The 21144-nt window shown below is 39.4% G+C and overlaps 1 protein-coding gene across 6 annotated transcripts in view; it reads right to left on the bottom strand.

Annotated features, from left to right (window-relative positions):
* The window catches only part of FMN1 (formin 1), a 430759-nt gene that overhangs the window by 404798 nt on the left and 4817 nt on the right, over positions 1-21144 (bottom strand). For all 6 annotated transcript variants that reach the window (XM_063794664.1, XM_063794665.1, XM_063794663.1 and 3 more), the window contains one exon: positions 11419-11483. The gene's annotated coding sequence lies outside the window, so the exon portion shown is untranslated. The remainder of the gene's footprint in view (positions 1-11418; positions 11484-21144) is intronic.

Here is a 21144-nt window from a genome sequence, read left to right on the forward strand (position 1 = left end):
AAGGTAATATCTAAACCAGATCTAACTAGCCGCTATCCCTTGATATTGGAATTTAAAATAATTAAAGTCTCAGTCACAAGTGCTAAGACGAGACCCTCTAGGTCACAGCAGCCACAGTCTGACCCAAAGGGCTTAGCATAAAAAGTGCTGCCGCCTTGGGATGAACAATACACAGCTTCCTCTTAATAAACTGAGCTGCTCTGGGAACTCCCCATTTGATCGGCACTCACAATTTCGATACTTTATACAAAAATCTCATATCCACAATTCCTGCAGTTGGAGATGTCACAATAGTTCTTTCACACCATTTACATACAAGTTTAGAAGCATTTCCAGATGATTCCACAAATTCATTCTCAACAGTCTGTTAATTGAGCTCAATAGAAAGGCAAAAACATAAAAAGGACATTACTTATTAGAATGACTGGCTTGAAAAGAATAAAGGGGAATATAAATATACATTTATGAAACTAATAAAAAAGCCAAAGCTTTGTTGCCCTAGATAACTTGCTATAGCGGCCTCACGCTGCTTCTAGAAATCTACTATGCTCCTAGGATTCAAAACACATCCTCAAAACACATAAATAAAAATCCTTTGACAACATAAAACAGTTTAATAAAAACAATTTCTGAATTTGACATTGCTAAAACTTCGAATTTAATTGAAGGAATAAATATACGCAATAAAAAAATTCAAATGGAATTTTGAGACAAATGGCTACTGTTGAGATTCCTAATGGGAAGAAGGGTGAGTTTCTTCCTCTTACAAAAATACCAGGGAATTTCTGGGAATTAAAGAACTCTGAACACAGTTCTAACATCAGGAAGATTTTACATTGTCTATGGCAAATTTCAAAGACACTTTGAAATAAAAGCAAATATATAATAAGTATAGCAAATAGGTCTGTAATGAGAAGGAGCTGGGCCTGGAGATCCAGCTTTTTATAAAAAGCCTTTTTTTTTCTTTTCCTTTTTTTTTTTTTTTTTTTTTTTTTTTTGGTAATAGCCTTTTCCAAAAAGTTGCAGTCAGCATAAATTGCAAAATAAATCTGTGAACCAGATGAGGCCACTATTGAGCATATTATTTATTCTTTTGTCATCAGATTAAGTAATATTTTCTAAAGTAGATACATACTTGCATAATAAATCACTTTTCCAGTTGGATGATTCTGCAGAGATTAAGAGATCAGGATTACCAAGAATATCCTTCTCAAAAAGCCCAATACCATCAGGAGAAAGATGCATTTAGCTGCATTTATTTAAGCCAAATAAACTTATATCAAGTCTTTCTTCTAAAAACCATGTTTTGTGGACCAATAGAACTGAATGGAGAACCCAGAAATAAATTCACATATTTATAATCAACTGATTTTTGACAAGGGCACCAAGAACATACATCAGGGAAAGGACACCCCCTTCAATATACAGTGCTGGGAAAACTGGACATCCATCTGTAGAAGAAATAAACTAGACTTGCTATATCTCTTGACATAAACAAAAAATCAACTCAAGATGGATTAAAGACTTAAACGTAAGACATGAAACTAGTAGTGGAAAACATAAGGGAAATACTTCAGAACTATGGACTAGGCAAAGATTTTATGGCTAAGACCTCAAAAGCACAGGCAACAAAACCAAAAATAGACAAATGGGACTATGTTAAACTAGGAAGCTTCTGCACAGCAAAGCAGAGTGAAGACACAGCCTGTTGAATGGGAGAAATATTTGCAAACTTTTCATCTGACAAGAAACAAATATACAGAATATACAGGGAACTCAAACAACTCAACAATAAAAAAAAAAAAAACCCGTTGAAAAATGGGCAAAGGACAAGAATATTTCTCAAAAGACATACAAATGCCCAACAGGTATATGAAAAAATGTTTGATGTCACTAATCAGGGAAATGCAAATCAAAACCACAATGAGATATCATTTTAACTCAGTTATAATGGCTAATAGCAGACAAAAAAATAACAGATGCTACTGAGAATGCAGAGAAAAGGGAACTCATACACTGTTGGTGGAAATGCAAATTAGTATAGTCATTATGGATGAAGATATCTCAAAAAAAGAAACTACCATATGATCTAGCAATTCCAATCCCACTACTAGGTATTTATCCAAAGGAAAGGAAATCAATATAAAGAAAATCAGTATAAAAAAGGGATACCTGCACCCTCATGTTTACTGCATAGCAAAAGATATGGAATCAACCTGTGTGTATAAACAGATGAGTGGATAAAGAAAATGTGGTATATACACAATGAAATACTATCTGGCCATAAAAATAATGAAATCATGTCATTTGCAACAACATGGATAGAACCGGAGGTCATTAAATAAGCCAGGCACAGAAAGACAAGTATCGCATGTTTTCAGTCATATGTGGGAGCTAAAAAATTGATATCATGTAAGTAGAGAGCAGAATTATAGTTACCAGAGACTGAGAAGGGGATGTGGAGAGAGGGGAATGAAAAGGGGTAGGTTAATGGGTACAAACATACAAATAGAAGAAATAAGTTCTGATGGGCGATAGTAGAGTAACTATAGTTAACAGCAACATATTGTATATTCCAAATAGCTAGAAGAGAAGATCTGAAATGTTCCCAGCATGTAGAAATGGTAATTGCTCAAGGAGACAGCTGTCATAAATATCCTGACTTAATCATTACACATTCTATGTATGTAACAAAATGTCACCATGTATCCTATAAATAAGTACAAATATTATATGTCGATAAAAAAACATGTTTTGGAACATTAAATGTTTCAGGAAATGCCAACATTTATAATATAAGTAACTTCAGGGCATGGAAATTTAATTCCAGCAATGGTTCTTGGAATTTAATTATTAATGGAGGAAAAATGAACTATGGGTTTTTTTTAAATCTTGATGTTGGGAGGTAGGATACAACATTTCCCTATTTCTTTTCTTCAGTCTTAATTTCCTTCCCAGACCCAAAATCTCATTACTGCAGCTACAGTTAGTTCTTGCTCAATCTAAGATGTTTCAAAGAAAATATGCAAAATGCTATTCACAAATGCAATTAGAAATGTGATCACTTATACAACTGTGTGTACATATCACTAACCGCCATTATAATGTACAGCCATGAATAGTATTTCAAACACAATGATTCGAATTAAAGAAATGTGTTTTTGGCCGGGCGCGGTGGCTCACGCCTGTAATCCCAGCACTTTGGGAGGCCGAGGCGGGCGGATCACGAGGTCAGGAGATTGAGATCATCCTGGCTGACACGGTGAAACCCCGTCTCTACTAAAAATACAAAAATTAGCCGGGCGTGGTGGCGGGCGCCTGTGGTCCCAGCTACTCCGGAGGCTGAGGCAGGACAATGGCGTGAACGTGGAAGGCGGAGCTTGCAGTGAGCCGAGATTGCGCCACTGCACTCCAGACTGGGTGACAGAGCGAGACTCCGTCTCAAAAAAAAAAACAAAAAAAAGAAAGAAAGAAATGTGTTTTCTATTTAAGACACTTGTAGATTTTATGGTATTAATGAAAATTTGATGTAATTACTAAAGTACTAAGAGGTGGAATGGGTGGACTTTTGTTTAAATGATCAACCCACATACTAAATGGAGGTTCCATGACAAAGTTAAGCAGAGACCATTGGTATACTCAGTTATCTGGAAGAGGAATAGCAAGATGAAAAAAGGTACCACACATGCGGTGAGAGTGTTATGTGGCTCTTCATGAGTGATGGGTACAGCCATCTGCACAGGGAGGAGCAATTTAGTCACCAAGGGATGGGACAGAAAGGGGAAGAAGTGTAGGATACTGACACTGGTTATGTGGTTTGACACAGAGTTGGAAATTCTTTATTTTTCAGCTCCTTTAACCCCGGCAATTTAACTTCTGCCTCATAAGGTTGTTACCTTCACTTTATGGATCATAAATGGATTCACAAGAGGTTCACGAGAAGGAAGTGGCAGAGTTGGGCTTCAACACAAGGTCAATGTAGTCCCAAAGTCAATAGTCCTCTAAGTATAGCACACTGAGTAGAGATTAAAGACTGTCAATATTCTAGCTTATCAGAAAGTGTTTTTAAAAATAGAAAAAAAAAGAAAAGAGAAAGCACAGGATTTCAGTAATGTTGCAGAAAATATAAAGGATAATGAATCAAAGAATGTGACTTTAGGAAGGAGAGAATAGGGAAGGGAGTGAGAGGGAGGCAACTGTTAGAAAGCATGCAGTAAGCACAAGATTGATCTTGCCAGAGGTTTTCTAATACAAGGGCAATACCATATATCCCACAGAACAATGATGGAGCAGCTGAAGAACCTCATAATAAAGTTGTTGTATATCAGGGTGACCCCTGTGCCTGACCCCAGTCTGAGATATCCAGTCTACTTCTTTGTGAAACTGATGAATAAGGAATCCTTTATAGGTTTATTACACAACTAGATAGGCAGGGAGACAGTTTTGAGATTGGAAGTACAAAGAGGAGGACATAATTGGTTACAAGAACCTGGGGAAAGAGGGGAAGTTGTCAGTAAGGTGGATGAGGTGAGAGAGAAAGATAAAGACAATGAAGAAAAACAGTATCTGGCTCAGACAGAAGAAAGAAGGTAGAAGTTTCTTAGTGTTTGTAAAAACTTTATGAGACCACGAAACCAAGCAGTGCTGCTTCAGGGCCCAGGTGAGAAAGCATGCTTGGTGTTAGAGAAGGGACCATTCTCCCCCATGCCCCATCTACTTCCTTCCCTAAGAACTCAAAATGGTCATTGGAAAAGTCTGCTGTAACCAGCATAGCACCATTTTAATGCAGGGCACCAGAGGCCAGAACAAGATGCTGTGAGGAGGAGGATAGAGGAAAATATGATTGGTCCAATTGGTGAGCACAAATGAAACTTCAGGAAGTAGGCCAGGCACGGTGGCTCACGCCTGTAATCCCAGCACTTTGGGAGGCCAAGGCGGGCGGATCACCTGAGGTCAGGAGTTCGAGATCAGCCTGGACAACATGGTGAAACCCTGTCTCTACTAAAAATACAAAAATTAGCCAGGCGTGGTGGCAGGTGCCTGTTATCCCAACTACTTGGGAGGCTGAGGCAGGAGAATCGCTTGAACCCAGGAGGTGGAGGTTGCAGTGAGCCGAAATTGCGCCACTGCACTCCAGCCTGGGCAGCAAGCCTCTGTCTCAAATAAAAAATTAAAAAAAAAAAAAAGAAAGAAAGAAACTTCAGGAAATAACCGAAGGAGCTTTTAAGCGGTCAATTAAATCCTATGTAAACAGGAAAGAACTAAGTTTCAATATAATATGTATTATTATTATTAATGTGGCCTCATTGGAACCTATAAACAACAATTTCTGGGTTATTAAGCTTATAGAGGATGAAGAAGGAGTAAGTGACACAGAAAAGGATATCAAAAAGAAGCAGCTCAATGAAAAATATTATTTTCTTTTCCCAAAGAAAAGAAAAGAAAAGAAAAAACATCCAAATGAAATGGGTTTCTTTGGAAGGTTTGCTATCATTGAACATTTTCAAGTGCATGTTGATGACTACTTGACAGAAATTCTAAGGAAATTCTGTTTCCACAGACCTGTAAGTCCTTCTTAATACCTCCCCCTCTCAGATTCCAATCCATTACTAGATCCGATTGATTTTACCTCTGTGTGAAAGACCATATGCTTGGATGAGTTGGCCTTCAGAACCGCTTCCATTCTGAGCCAGTATTTTGTGTACATTATGTTATACAATCTTCTTGAAAAGGCAAAGAATGTTTGCTCTCTTAAGCTATATTCCATAATACTCCAAATCATAAATTTTTCGTTTCAAATACAAAGTAGACCCCAATCATCAACATTTTTTTTGATTCAGTTAATTAGACAATTCCTTAGCACACATAATTTGATCCACTGATACTTAAGGGATCAATCAAGTGTTTCTAGCCCCAATACTAGCCATTATATTCTTGAGAGCATAGGATCATATTCAGCATATATGATGTAGTTTTCCATGTTGCCAACTCCCATACTGTGAATATTACCAACGACAAGATCCCTGTGTAACCCATACTTAGACTTATAGAATAGCGGGACAATCAGAAATCTTTCCGCATTCCACACTTTAGTGTTTCCAACAAGCCAAGTGCAATTCTTCAATTACATCAGGATTTCTTTTTCAAATCTGGGTGCCAACCCACAGGGCTAGATAGGGAATTTGTTACCCTGAGAACTTTTAGAAAGAATTTTTCTTATCACATCTGCTTTAAATAGTAAAACTAGTTTCCTTTCAGAGGAGGAAACGATTTTTTTTTTTTTTTTAGACAGGGTCTCACCCAGGCTGGAAGGTGGAGTGCAGTGGCATGATCATGGCTCACTGCAGCCTTGACATCCGAGGCTCAAGCAATCCTCCCACCTCAGGCTCCCAAGTAGCTGGGACTATAGGGGCATACCACAATGCTCAGCTGATTTGTTTTTTGTTTGCTTGTTTGGTTGGTTGTTTTTGTTTGTTTGTTTTTGTTCTTGTTTTTTACAGCCAGGGTTTTGCCATGTTGCCCAGGCTGGGGTCAAATTCCTGGGCTCAAGTGACCCGCCTGCCTTGGCCTCCCAAAGTACTAGGATTACAGGCGTAAGCCACCATGCCCAACCTGAAGGAATTATTCTTTAAGAGCTAGGATTTCAATTATGGAGACTTCCTAGGTTATTTCAAGGGAAAGAATTGACATTCTGGAAGAAAACCTCCTCACTCTTCTAAGTTTTACCATCTATTTTCTTCTTTCACTACCTCTATTTTGAAAGAAATTCAAGAAGGTAGGGAGCCCCTATTTCTCTATATCTCTTCCCATTTCCTTTGCTTTTAAATAAAGAAATGAATCTTCAAAAACTAAGCTTAGAACACTTTACACAGTGTGGGCTATATATTTTCTGGCCTGACAACTGCTAGGTATGGCCTCAGTGAAGTCAAAATTTAGTGCCCATTAAAGCAGAGAAAGCTAAAAAACAGCACTCTTCCCATCCCACACACACACTTAGAGAACTTTTCACATGGATGCCAAAATCATCCAAGAAATTCTCACCCATATATTGTTCCCTTCAAATAAAGGGTTCTGCCCCAGTCAAATATTTTTTATTATTGTCAAAGTTGAACTGAGGCTACAATGCCTCAAAATTCCATAATGCCTCATACTTTCTTAAGGAACCTCACATACATAATTTTATTTAAATAAGCAATTTATCTGAATATTGTAGGAAGATCAATATGTAAAGATGTGAGACATGTGAATTTTGCTGAAGAAAGTTTGAGAGAAACAGTCAGTTAGAGGGCCCCAAAGCAAATGGTACATTTTCCTTTTAAAAATCATTCCTGAGAACCCCCCAGGTGCAGTGTCTCATGCCTATAATCCCAGCACTTTGGGAGGCCGAGGAGGGTGGATCAAGAGGTCAGGAGTTCAAGACCAGCCTGGCCAACATGGTGAAACCCTGTCTCTTCTAAAAATACAAAAGTTAGCTGGGCATAGTAGCACATGCCTGTAATCCCAGCACTTTGGGAGGCCAAGGCAGGCAGATCCCAAGGTCAGGAGTTCGAGATTAGCCTGGCCAAGATAGTAAAACCCTGTCTCTACTAAAAATACAAAAATTAGCCAGGCTTGTTGGCAGGTGCCTATAGTCCCAGCTACTTGGGAGGCTGAGACAGGAGAATTGCTTGAACCCGGGAGGCAAAGGTTGCAGTGAGCCAAGATCATGCCACTGCACTCCAGCCTGGGCGACAGAGTGAGACCCTGTCTCAAAAAAAAAAAAAATCATTCCTGGAGTTCCCACTACTTGTCAGACATTTTCCTCCACACTATTTCACATGGATAATTTGTCTTTAAGCACCTCTAACCAGCCTCTTTATATTTCCTTTCTTCTCACTTGTAATACTTTCTCTTTCCTGCCCCTATGAAAATTCACTCTAAAAATATGACTAGATATAAATCATTTCATTCTCGACTATATATGTTAGCCATCACCGGAAGATTTTCATTTTCAGGGTCACCCTGTCAGTGGAGAATGACAGGTTGTGAAGTCAATTAAAGGAATCCAGCTTCACTTAAATAGAAGTATTAATATGGTCAGGGGTCTTCGCAGATGGCAAAGTCCTAATGCTTCTACCTGCAGCTAAGACACTGCTTAAGAACATCACGAGTGTTTCTATGCTTTGGTTCTCAAGCAAAAGATGAAGGGACAGTCTATGCCTTTAAATAATTAAGATAATTACTGCTGCTTAGTGATCACTCACCACGTACTGGCCACTCTTCCAAGGGCTTTACCTGTTTTAACACATTGATTTTTACAGAAAAGCCTATGAAGTAGGTACTATTATTATCTCCATTTACAAGGAAGAAGCTGAGGCACAGGAGGGTAACTTGTCCAGGGTCTCACAGCTAGTAAGCTGCTGAGCTGCAATTTGAACCCAGGTGCTTTGACCCAGAGCCCTGGCTCTTGAAATTCCTTACAGGACTGATTGGGGACAACAGGTCTCATTCAGAAAACAGGCCTACTCATTTACTAATTCCTCTTCTTTAGGTCATAGAATATGGAGCACTCACAGCATGTACAACTGGTCTAAGACTGATCAGTCTTCACCTGAGATGGTTTCTACCAGGGCAGGGCAAACTAAGAAAAAAGCAGTGTCAGAAGGCTTGGACTCAAGTCCAGCTTTGCCAATTACTAACAGTACTCTTGTGCAAGTCACTTAACCTCATTGCACCTCAGTGTCCTCATCTGTAAAAAGGCCTTTTGTTCTCCCTACTTACAGTGCAATTCCATAGTCCCCCCTGCAAAGAAATGAAACCCACTCACCAAATTACTTTTCTAGGTAGACAGTAAATTCAGGGCACAAATAGGATCAGAACCCAGATTTCCAGAGCCAAAAGAGATACCACAAGACAGTAAGGGGTGAAAACAGGCAAAGGAAATGGTGTAAGAAATTTAGATATGAGAAGGCTGGGTGCAATGGTTCATGCCTGTAATCCCAGCACTTTGGGAGGCTGAGGCGCATGGATCACATGAGGTCAGGAGTTCGAGACCAGCCAGACCAACATGGTGAACCCCTGTCTCTATTAAAAATACAAAAAAAATTAGCCGGGCATGGTGGTGCATGCCTGTAATCCCAGCTACTTGGGAGGCTGAGGCAGGAGAATTGCTTGAACCCAGGGGGCAGAGGTTGCAGTGAGCCGAGATTGTGCCATTGGACTCCAGCGTGGGCAACGAGAGCGAAACTGTATCTCAAAAAAGAAAAGAAATGTAAATATGAGGCGGGTACGGGCAGGAAGAAGCCAATCCTTCATCAGGAATATGAAAACTAGAAAAAAAGCAAATGAAGTGTCAAAAATAAGTAACAGCACTGAATGTAAAAAAATTTAAATGAATGAAAAATGAATGAACTAATCAATGCATGTTATTTCCACTTCTATTCTAGAAGAACATTCACTGTTAGCTTAAATGAGACCCAGGACACAGTCACCGCTTCACTCCAGCACTTCCAAGGTTTTTCTTTCTGCTTTGATCCAAACGCTATTTGCACTTAACATGTACCATCTGAGGAGGTGCCTTTAATCACTCCCTCCTGGCCTGTGTATAAAGGCAAAAATTTTCAACTTGAGACTGTCTTGGGCTTTTATCTGCCAGTCTCAACGGTTTATGATGTCTCCATATCCTGCTCTCGGTCTCAAGTCTGTTTAGCTACCTCTGTTAGATTGTTTTGTCCAATCCTAACCATGCCCATGAACTTACACTTTTGGTTTCCTTGAGGCCTATTCCTCACGGTCTTGAAGGCAAGGGTTTCCCTCCCTCCTTAACCCCTAGCACAGCTTTAGGACTATACTGCCTCGGTTAAAATCCCAGCTCTTCCACTTAGCACATTACATAGTTATGTAATCTTTGTGAGCCTTAATTTCTAATCCCTAAAGTTAGTCAATACCTGATAGATATACTGGCGTTCAGAATACAGTGACTGGTACATAGTAAGTACTATATAAGTAATTGCTACTATTATGTGCTGCAGACCCTCATTATTCAAGAATAGAATCCCAATACACCCTGCCTTCTATTGGCAATGAACCTTTTGCAATGTATTGTTCCTATTTGATTAAAGCCTCTCTAAAGGGAAGACTGTCATTGTCACCATCTTTGTATTCCCTTCAGTACATAAAACATGACATATATTCAGTAAATAGTGGATTAAAATGTAATTATCTAAAGATACAAATCCAACCTGCGTCTCTGCCTGAAAATCCAAGCATATTATTATTTGTAGCCAGCAATAATGATTAATGACAGCTTGATCTTTACTTTCCAATAAACACAACAATTAAAGTAGACAATAAAATCATAATTAGGAACAAAATTGGCTTTCCACCATTAGAACATATATCAAGGAGAGAAAAATATGAACAGTATAAAAACTCAATAGGAGAATAACAGAATAAATTGATACCAAACTTTCCATTAAAAATCAAATTTAAATGGCAGTAGGAAATGTGAAAAGTAAAAAAATTTTAATGCTCTCAGATACTAAACAAGGGAAAAAAATGGATCTATGAAATGTTGATCCATCCCTGATAGAAAAATGAAAGGTATGATTTCAGGATTCTAACATAAACCGGAAAAAATATATTTTTGCTCTTCCTTTTGCTTGAACTGCCCCAGAATCTTTATGACTCAATCTGGGGGTACCTTTAGATATCTGCTCAAATGATGCCTCATTAGAAAGGCTTCCTTGGTCACCCAATTTAAAATAGTGCCTACAGCCACCGTCACTGTTGAGTCCCTTTCCCTGAGGCATCTGTCTCCATGGAACTTGTCATCTGCCATATTATATTTCTATTGGTTACATTCTGTCTCCCCTACAACTATAGAATGTAACTGTCATGAAAAGAGTTTTGTTCACTGCCATGTCCTATGTTTCAGAGATTAACTAGAAAATCATGGGTGATCAATAAAAATCTGTCCATTGAGTGAATTACTTATTAATACAAATATTAACAAATATATATGGAAAGTGTTTAAAATAGTGCCTGGCACATAGTGGACCCAGTTAGTTATTTTTAATAGGAATAGAAATAGTAGCATTCCTTCCTTGCTTCTTTTTGATTGATTGGTAAGAAAAGTCTTCTGCCTTGAGTGACTAGAAAAAAGTAGGAAGCCTTAGATAAGTAAGGAGCTGGGAGGCAGCTTTGAAATCAGGAGCGTAAATACTTACTTTATTTAGGTGACAACTGGAATTTACTAATCTGCTCTGTAGTACAGCATGGGCAAAGAGCAGCTTTAGTGGAATTAACATAACAATGTGGGAGGAAAAACAAGGCAGGAATCAGAATCCTGTGGGTGAAAACATTGCACAGAAGCCCAGGGCCAGAGCACAGCATGTCAGTGAACAGAAGCTGCTGCCATGATTTAGTCCACCTTCTTACCTAGATCAGCCTTCGCTTGGGCAGGGTCCAGATGCGGAGATGTGAAAAACGTGATGCCACCAGGCCTGTGTAAAAAAAAAAAAAAAAATCAAGGCTCACCTGAAGTAATTTGCACATTAGGTGTGTATGTGTTACTGTGTTTCTTATATATATTAGGTGGCTAATTTAAAGGGGCTTTCAGAAATTGGGGATCACAATGCTGACCCTTTAAGGTCTTCTGGAGTAAGTCTAGGGAACAGACGATCCTGCCTCTTCCATGAGATAACCCCAATCTCCCACCTAAACTACTGCCTAGCATAGGGTAACCAACCATGCTGGTTTGCTTATGATTGAAGAGTTTCCAGGATTCAGACATTTCAGTGCTGAAACCAGCAAAGTTGCAGGCAAGCCAGTACCAGTTGGCCATCCTGTATCCTTGTAAGCCTGCGTATGCTCATCTACTTAGTGTTCACACTGCAATGAGAACAATCATTTAAAACAAATCTGGCCACATCGTGCCTCAGCTAGTCACACACAGCCAGATCCCTTCAGAGGCTCTCCTGCTGCTTTTTTTTTTTTTTTTAAGACAGAGTCTCACTCTGGTTGCCCAGACTGAAGTGCAGTGGTATGATCACGGCTCACTGCAACCTCCACCTCCAGGGTTTCAGCCATTCATCTGCCTCAGCCTCCTGAGTAGCTGGGATTACAGGCCAAGTGCTACCACACTCAGCTAATTTTGGTACTTTTAGTAAAGAGGGGGCTTCACCATGTTGTCCAGGATTGTCTTGAACTCCTGACCTCAAGTGATCCATCAGCCTTGGCCTCCCAAAGTGCTGGGATTACAGGCATGAGCCACCATGCCCGGCCTCTCCTGCTCTTAAGACAGATTTTAGCCCTTATCATGGCCTGAAAGGCTCTATGTGGTCGGGCCCCTACCAATTTTTCCAGCTGAATTTTTGCATCACACCCCAGCCAGTTCCCTTTTGGGGGCTCACATGAGGCCACTCCCTTCTGCTATAAGGGTTCCTTGCATGATGTTCCTCCTGCATGGAATATGATACCCATCTCTCTTTCACATAGTTTTACTTCTAAAAATTTTTCAGATCATTTTACTCCTAAACTGTTTTCATATAGTAGCTCCATAACTGTCACTTTTTCTGAGATGTCTCTCCTGCCTCTTCCGAGCAGACAAATCCTCTTCCATGCCCTTTGGGAGCTGCAGCCACTGCTGTTGGCGCCCACCATATACTCTTGACATGACCTCCACACACAAAAGCTGCTCGCTGCAAACACCTGTGACTTTCTGCCCGATGGCTTTTTTACTGCACGTGGAAGCACCTTCCCCAGCACACAGGATGGTATCAGATGAGATTAGAGCAACAGGTAGGAGTCAGATCAGGGAGACTTTCGGGGCTGTGATATAGAGTCCAAATTTTATTCTAAGTTCAATGGAAAGTTACTGGAGAGTTTGCATTGGGGAGAGACAAGATCTGATTTTATTCTTTTCTTTTTTCTTTTTTTTTTTGAGATGGAGTTTCCCTCTCGTTGCTCAGGCTGGAGTGCAATGGCGTGATCTCAGCTCACTGCAACCTCTGCCTCTCAGGTTAGAGCGATTCTCCTTCCTCAGCCTGAGTAGCTGGGATTACAGATGCCTGCCACCATGCCTGGCTAATTTTTTGTATTTTTAGTAGAGACAGGGTTTCACCATGTTGGCCAGGCTGCTCTCGAACTCCTGACCTCAGGTGATCTACCTGCCTTGGCCTCCCAAAGTGCTGGGATTACAGGCATAAGCCACCATACCCGGCCCGTGATTATATTCTTAAAAGGTCACTCAGACTGCTATATGGAAAATAGATTGTGAAAGGGTACATCTGGAAGCAGAGAGAAGCCAGTCGGGAGGTTAGTGTAGTAGCCAAGATTATTTTTCTAGCTGGAATCATTGGAAGTACAACTGAAAGCATAATAAAAAGTGGCTTTTTGTAACAGCAGCAGGAGCCTTAAAGTCTAGGGTCAGCTAAGAAAGCAACTTACCTAAGAGGTCCTCTGAAGTCTGGCTCATTCAAGTGGGTTCTTAGAAATGGGTGAAAATCTTACTCTTCTCATGCATAAAGCAGGGATAATGAAAAAAATGTTTGAGAAACACTGTTCTAGAATCTCAGGCAGGCTGTAGGCTCATTTTTAGGGCCATCCATTACTCTTAAGCTGGCCTGGAATGGCCCCTGGCCTCCTGGACTAATAGCCCTAGACCTGCCCTATCACCTCACATTTCTTCGGCTCTGTACAGACACTGACTAATTCACCTACTCAGTGGGAAGATGGTCCAGTAAGATAAGATGGTCTATTTTCAAGTCAGCCTCTCTAAACACAGATACTCCTGTTTGGACACCCTCGAGGTATACAAGTGAAGGAAGGAAGTGTTAGGAGTTACATAGGATAATGCAGATACCATGCATCTCAGCGGGATCTCTCCTTCCAGGTTTCATGCTTCTTTCTGCCCAGGCACCATCTACCTCTCACTGGATGAATTCCTATGTGTTCAACAGAGCCCAACCACAAATGTCACCCACCCTGGAAATCCAGGAGGAAAAAAATTTATTCCTTTTTTTGAGCATCTAAAGCACTCTGTAAAAATAGCATTAACAGCTACTATTACTTGAGCACTTGTGACAGGTATTATGATAAACATTTTGCCTGAATTATTTCATTTAATTTCCCCATTGTTAACCACTTTTTACAGACAGGAAACTGGGGCTTAGAGCAGCGAAGGGGCTTGCTCAGTGTCAGAAAACTAATAAATGGCAGAATGAAGATTCAATACCAAGCAGCCTCTTCCCCTCTAGACCTTAAATACACTGTCCTATGACTTACACCACTGTATTATAATCAGCAGTTCACGTGCCTCTTTCCTCTATTACTTCCACCATAAATGACCAAGGTCTGCTGTCATGAAAAGAGAATGACTTTTACAATCAAACCCTGTTGTATAACTTTAGGATATTACTTACTGAGACTCAGCTTCCTCATTTATAAAATGGAGAAAACAAATGCCTACCTAATAGGTTGTTGTCAAGATAAAATTAGATAGAACTTTTAACGCACTTACCACAGTAAGTGGCACATAAATGCTCATTCAATTAAACAAGTATTATTTGAGGGCCTGTGGAATGCCAGTCCTTACGATGGACACTGAGGATAGAGAAATACCAAAATGTCTCTCATGGAGCTAACACATGAGAAATTTAATATATGTTGATTGCTCTTAATTCTTGAGGACAGAGACTGTGTGTTACTCATCATCGAATTTCTATAGTTCAATCATGCCTAGCACCGAGTAGACACTCAATAACATTTTAGTGAATTAGTAATAATGGGTTACATAATTTCATACACCCAAAGTAGTGGGGATTATGAATGACTGTTTCAAATTGGTGGGTTGACATTTATCAAACAGTAGGAAGAATTGAAAGCAAAGTACAAAAATAGCACACCCAGAGGTTGTAGGCACTAAATTCATTTAAGCACAGAGTTACTACTAAATAACTTTCAAAATATTCTCAGGACAAAATGGAATGTTATAACCTGAATAATATAGAAATAATAACACATCTAATACTCAGGAGGTGGGGAGAAAAGGTGGGGAGGATGTTTCAAAAGTGTTACTCTTTCAAGAAAGAAAGTCAATTGATACTGTCTAAAGAAGACACTAATTTATAAAAACAGCAATATAATCACAATGACTTTAACTTCATGATTTTTTTTTGGCCAGAGAAATTTTAAAAATATATATATATCTCAAGGATATATCTTGAAATAAGGTAAACTTATTGGTTTGACCATTCTTTTAGTTTCAATTCAGTTTCTTTTTATTGCTTGAAATTCAAGAAAAACTAATGTATTGTTTTTGTTATAAACAGCATCTCTATTCATTTTTATAAAAGCATTTCTACCTAAACATCCATGCAGGTAGATTCATAGAGAGACAGACAGACAGCTGTCTGAAATGATATTACCTAAGGTTAACAATTGGAATGATAGTATTTGAGATTTTTAAAATTTATCTTTGTAACGTAATGCCTTATATGAATTCTTGAAATCAACATACATCATTTTTTAAAAAAGTATTTCCTACTCTTTCTAAAGAACAAATATGGCAAGATATAGTTAATTCTTCCTGGTAGGAATATAGATCATTGTTATTTTCTTCTTTTCTACATTTCAAAAATGATTTAAAAAAATTTATATCAGACTGTACATCCATAAGTAAATTTCTTCCCTTTTAATTTAGATCTTTTTTTTTCTTTTTTTTTTTTCCCTGAGACAGAATCGCACTCCTTCACCCAGGCTGAAATGCAGTGGCACAGTCTCAGCTCACTGCAACCTCCGCCTCCCGGGTTCAAGCATTTCTTGTGCCTCAGCCTCTCAAGCAGCTGGGATTACAGGTGGGTGCCACCACACTCAGCTAATTTTCATATTTTTAGTAGAGATGGGTTTACGCCATGTTGGCCAGGCTGGTCTCAAACTCCTGACCTCAAGTGATCTGCCCACCTTGGCCTCCCAAAATGCTGGGATTACAGGTAAGAACCACCGCGCCCAGCTATGATTTAGACCTTTTTTTACTTATGTTGCAAATCGTATCCTTAAAATTACTTGAGAATCCAGTTTACAAAGCGGAAAAGACTATATTCTTTTGAATGCTCTTTATAAATATAATCCACTTAAGTAAATAAAGAGCTGATGAATATGCTACATTATATGTGTGCTTATATTGTTAAAGGTTTTTACATGAAGAGAGATTATGAAAAGCTTCACGATATCAGACTATGTCTAATGGGGTCATTAAGTTCAGGATTTTCAAACTAAGTGGATTTCCTTGTCCTTCTTGTTTAAAGCATGATTATTGAATGTTAGCATCTGCTTGCTGTGGTAAGTGACAAACTAGAGTAATCCAGTTCTTACCCCCAAGTTAAGAATAATAATTTAAAATACACAACAGTTGCATAGTCGTAATGTTTTGGAGGTTGTCAATAAAATACCTGAGCCACCTGTTTAGGTGCCATGGCAATATCTTTTTTCATTTATTTGGGAAAAGGTTGGGAGAAAAGTTGGTAGTCCTATTGGTTCCTTAAAATAATTCAAGGAATCTATTGTTTCCTGTAGAAATTCAGTATTCTCTGGGTTTTGTATTATTATATTAATATTATAGAAGGTGTTTTCTATTTGAGTAAAACACTGCCTGTGAAAATTTTAATTACCGTTAATTCCAATTTAGAGAATAGAAAGTAAATTTTTGTTTCCTTTACTTTTTAGAAAAGTCTTATTTCAATGAATATTTGTAGTAATTTTTTTTTAATAAAGTAAGAATTTTTTTTTTTTTTTTTTTTTTTTTTTTTTTTTTACACAGAGTTTCACTCTTGTTGCCCAGGCTGGAGTGCAGTGGCATGATCTTGGCTCACTGCAACCTCTGCCTTCCAGGTTCAAGCGATTCTCCTGCCTCAGCCTCCCAGTTAGCTGGGATTACAGGCACGTGACACCACACCCAGCTAATTTTGTATTTTTAGTAGAGACAGGGTTTCACCATGTTGGCCAGGCTGGTCTTGAACTCCTGACCTCAGGTGATCCTCTCACCTCGGCCTCCCAAAGAGCTGGGATTATAGGCATGAGCCCCTGTGCCTAGTCAGGAAGAAGTTTTTTATAAATTATATTCATGAAATGCTTTCATGCCTATTGAATTCTATAAAAATGCAGGTTGGAATTTCTAGTCTACAAGTTAATAATAGTCATAGGGAAAATGATGGAATCTTAGATTTAAAGAAAACTTAGACATTATTCATCTCATCCCACCTCCTTCCCAAGGCTGGGCCCTCTCCTTCAATGCAACCTTTGTGAATGGTTCTCCAGTCTCACCTTGAGCTCTTCTATTGCAAAGAGTTCTGTGCCCCAAAAGGAAGCCTCATGGCCTTCCAGACAGCTCTAAATGTAAAAAAAAAAAAAAAAAAAAAAACTCTCCTTTTCTAAGTCAAAATCTATTTCCATTCATTTATTTTCATTGCTGCTTTTTTCTCACTTCCAGAGCTGCAGTGAGTATATCCAACTCCTTTCCTGCCCAATGGCCCTTTAAACACCTGACCGCCAATCATGTTTCCTGAGACACTTTCTCATGCTGAGTAAACCATCCCAGGCCCTTCAGCAAGCCCTCAAATAGAAGAGTGTTTAGCCTCGAAAATCCTACATATTTTTGACTGTTCTCTAGTTTATCAGTGACCCTGCTACAAAGCAGTGCTGACAGTTTTAAATGTTCCTCAAAAAAAAATAAAAGTGAAAGTTTTGCCAGGATCACAAATACAGTTCTTGCAACTGTCACTTTAAATTATTAGAAAAACACATCTTAAATAGCCAGATTCTATCTTACTATCTCTTCACCTATCTTAAGTTTCAGTTTCCTCTTCATCATGTTTTTCTTTCTTTGCAAATTTGAAGACCATTCTTAAGTTTCTCTTGGTTGCAAGCAAATGAAACTGATTTTGGCTACCTTAAGCAAAAAGAGAAGCATATTGAATCTCATGAAATTCATGGGCAGTTTCATAAAATCAGAGAAAGAGTAGAAAGGCCAAGAGTTGGAAGAAGAGAAAGCAGAGGCTTCCAGTGGCCTCCTGCATCAGGCTCACAGGTATCTCCCTGGAGCACTTCTCTTACTGTGACTTAACTCCAGTGACTCTTAGTCAATGCAGTCCTTCAACCCAAAACTCCAGTTTTGGGAAGACATTCCATCTGGCCCACCTTGGATCAGATTTCCAGATCCCTGGTTTAACTAGTCCTGGCCAGGAACAGAGTCATGTCTACAGGGACCCCACACCTAAATATTGGGGTCATTCCCAGAGAAAAGAAAGTAGATGTGAACAAGGCAGACATCCCCAATTGCTGTACTTCTAAAAAAAGTAATATTCAGAAACATGGATATTAATCCATGTTTACTTTTATTTCTCCTTGTATTTTCCCCTTTGCTTAACCCCCACTAAGGCAGGTATTAGAATTGGAATTCATTGCATCAGGAGAGGTATGTGGTAAGGAGAAAAAGATAAATAGCCTGTGATTATTCCTAGATTGTGTTTCTCAAAATTCTAAACTCTTAGAACACACGGAATTTCTTGAAGCATGTAAAAAGGAGTGAGATTTATCAACACAAGGAGTCCTGAAGAACCCTGAAAAAAGAATTATCTCCCCAGGGCTGTTGGGAAAGGAAGGCAAGAGGCTTGTGGATGCTGGAGGAAGGACACCCAGGCCCTACTTCCTGGCAGTGTCCCCAGAGAGGTCACAAGACCCTAGAGCCCTGCGTGCTATATCTAGGTAAGTAGGAACCATAGGAAATGTCAACAAAAGAATTCTGTGGGTCAAGCTCCAATTGGACACAGCCACAGATGACTACAACTGAGAGAGCTGGGAGAGCAGAATTACTGGGTGCTACAGAGTAACCCATGCATTCTCATGCCTCAATGACCAGAAGGTCCCTCTTCCCATGCCATGGCACTGTCAGTCCCCTGGAGCCTTGACACAACTCTGGGGGGTGGTATAATACTGAGAAGGACTGAGGTTAAGTTTTCCACTTTTCCAGAAAGAAAAGGCTTGAAATAGAAATGAACATGGTTTCTAAAAAATAAAGAGATAATTTTCATATACCTGTCTTTGTAGATGGAGGCTCTTATCTGCAAGGCTTGAATGAAAATGACAGGAGCAAAATGAAAATTGAGTAGTTCTCCTTCCTTGCTCTCTGTCAATTTGGCCCATCTTTTTCAAGCAGCTGGATTTGTACATCATGCACTGATTGAAATGCTAAAAGCCCTCTTTTTAAAAAGTCAACTTTGGCCGGGCACGGTGGCTCATGCCTGTAATCCCAGCACTTTGGGAGGCCGAGGCGGGCGGATCACAAGGTCAGGAGTTTGAGACCAGCCTGGCCAATATGGTGAAACCCTGTCTCTACTAAAAATGCGAAAAAAAAATTAGCCAGGTGTGGTGGTGCACGCCTGTGATCCCAGCTACTCAGGAAGCTGAGGCAGGAGAATTGCTTGAACCCAGGAGGCGGAGGTTGCGTTGAGCCAAGATCATGCTGCTGCACTCCAGCCTGGGCGACAGAGGGAGACTTTGTCTCAAAAAAAAAGTCGAGTTAGCATTTTTTTCAAATCCTCTTGTTATTCATGACCTTAGTGTTCCTGAAGCTGTTGCCCTGGGTCCATGTCATACCTTTCTATACATAGTCTTAGACTATATCTCCCTTTCCTCTCTTCTGTGTGTTTCTTCCTTCTTAGATGTGGTTCAGGCAGAAGCTCCCTGCACAACTACTTTGGAGTCTTCAGCTACGTCTCCCTTTTGCTTTATCATTTGCCAAGTTTGTGACTATGATATCAGAATTTTGTTTTTCTTAATAAATTCTGTTAAGTTCCTGAATTTAGCTAATGGTGCTGCAATGTGGCAGCTATTGATACATTTTAACGAAAGATGAAGAAAAAAAAAAAGTCAAGACCTAGAAACTGAGTCTGAGAGTTGACTGCCTTCATTTTCGTAGGCTGCAGGGCTGTTACTTCCTAAAGAGAAGTTGAGTGATGTAATGAACAAAGCCCAGGGAGTCAGGTGACCTGGATCTATTCTTGGCTGTGCCACTGACCGTGTGTGACCTTGGGCAAGTCACTTTTAATCTCCCATCTCAGTTTTCTCCACTGTATAACTAGAAAAATATCTTGTCACTTCACTAGAGAAAATTTGGGCATAAGAGTTACTGTTGCTCGCTGCTTGAAAAAACATTAAGGTTTTTTTTTTTCAACCTACCACAGTCTTCCTTAAGATGGTGTGGTATCATGGAGTTTCAGTTCTTCAAATATCGTGAAAATTAGAATTAAACTACGTTTTCGGAGCTTAAAATTAGGACCAGCTGAAAATAAATCAGAGGGTGATCTTAACACAAGGCCAGTACCTCCATTAAGTGTGATATGTTTTATTCATATTTACTTGGGGTTGGATGGGTAGGAAAGAGGGAAAGCCCGGCTAGTCTCCTGTAAGTAGAAGGTAGAGGCTGCTACAATAGAAATAGAAATAAAGAGAGATGGGGACATTGGCAAACAAGGACAGGACGGATGCCAATTCTGTAGATGAAATCCATTTTCTGCAGAACTGTGGGCTTTTAAAAAATTATTTGCAAAGCTCTCCAAATATGAGCTAGGCTTAGAAAATTTTCTAAAGTGGCTGCCTTCATCTAAAAAGAGAAAGGAGAATAATTTTAATGCCTAAAAAAGCAACTCTTGCTTTTCACTATATTCATACCCAGCATACTGAACTTTATTTATGGTTTATCCTGCTTTGTAAGTTTAAAACATGATAAAGCCAGGAATGTTCTCTGTGGCTTAGGCTTACTAGAGCACAGATAGAAAATAGAATGCAAGCCTAGCAGGTATATACTATCCAGATTCCATTGAGAGCCGGCCCCGTAAGCAAACACATTAATCTCTATGATCCTTGATTTCCTCATCTGCAGGAGAGGTACAGCATCATTTACCTACTTCACAGAGGAACCAGCAGATTACATAACCAAAGAAAGGAATTTAAGTCTTCTGTATTAAGCCAAGGATGGACACAGAGAAAACATACAACTCATGCTCACTTGAGTCTTGCCCTTGGAATAGACTTTGAGGACATTTTTCTCAGAATAGAGCATCAACAAACTACATGGACTCCATGGTGTAATGGTGAGAAATCAGCTTT

Source organism: Pan troglodytes, chromosome 16 (genome assembly GCF_028858775.2).
Source record: "Pan troglodytes isolate AG18354 chromosome 16, NHGRI_mPanTro3-v2.0_pri, whole genome shotgun sequence".
Taxonomy (NCBI): Eukaryota; Metazoa; Chordata; class Mammalia; order Primates; family Hominidae; genus Pan; species Pan troglodytes.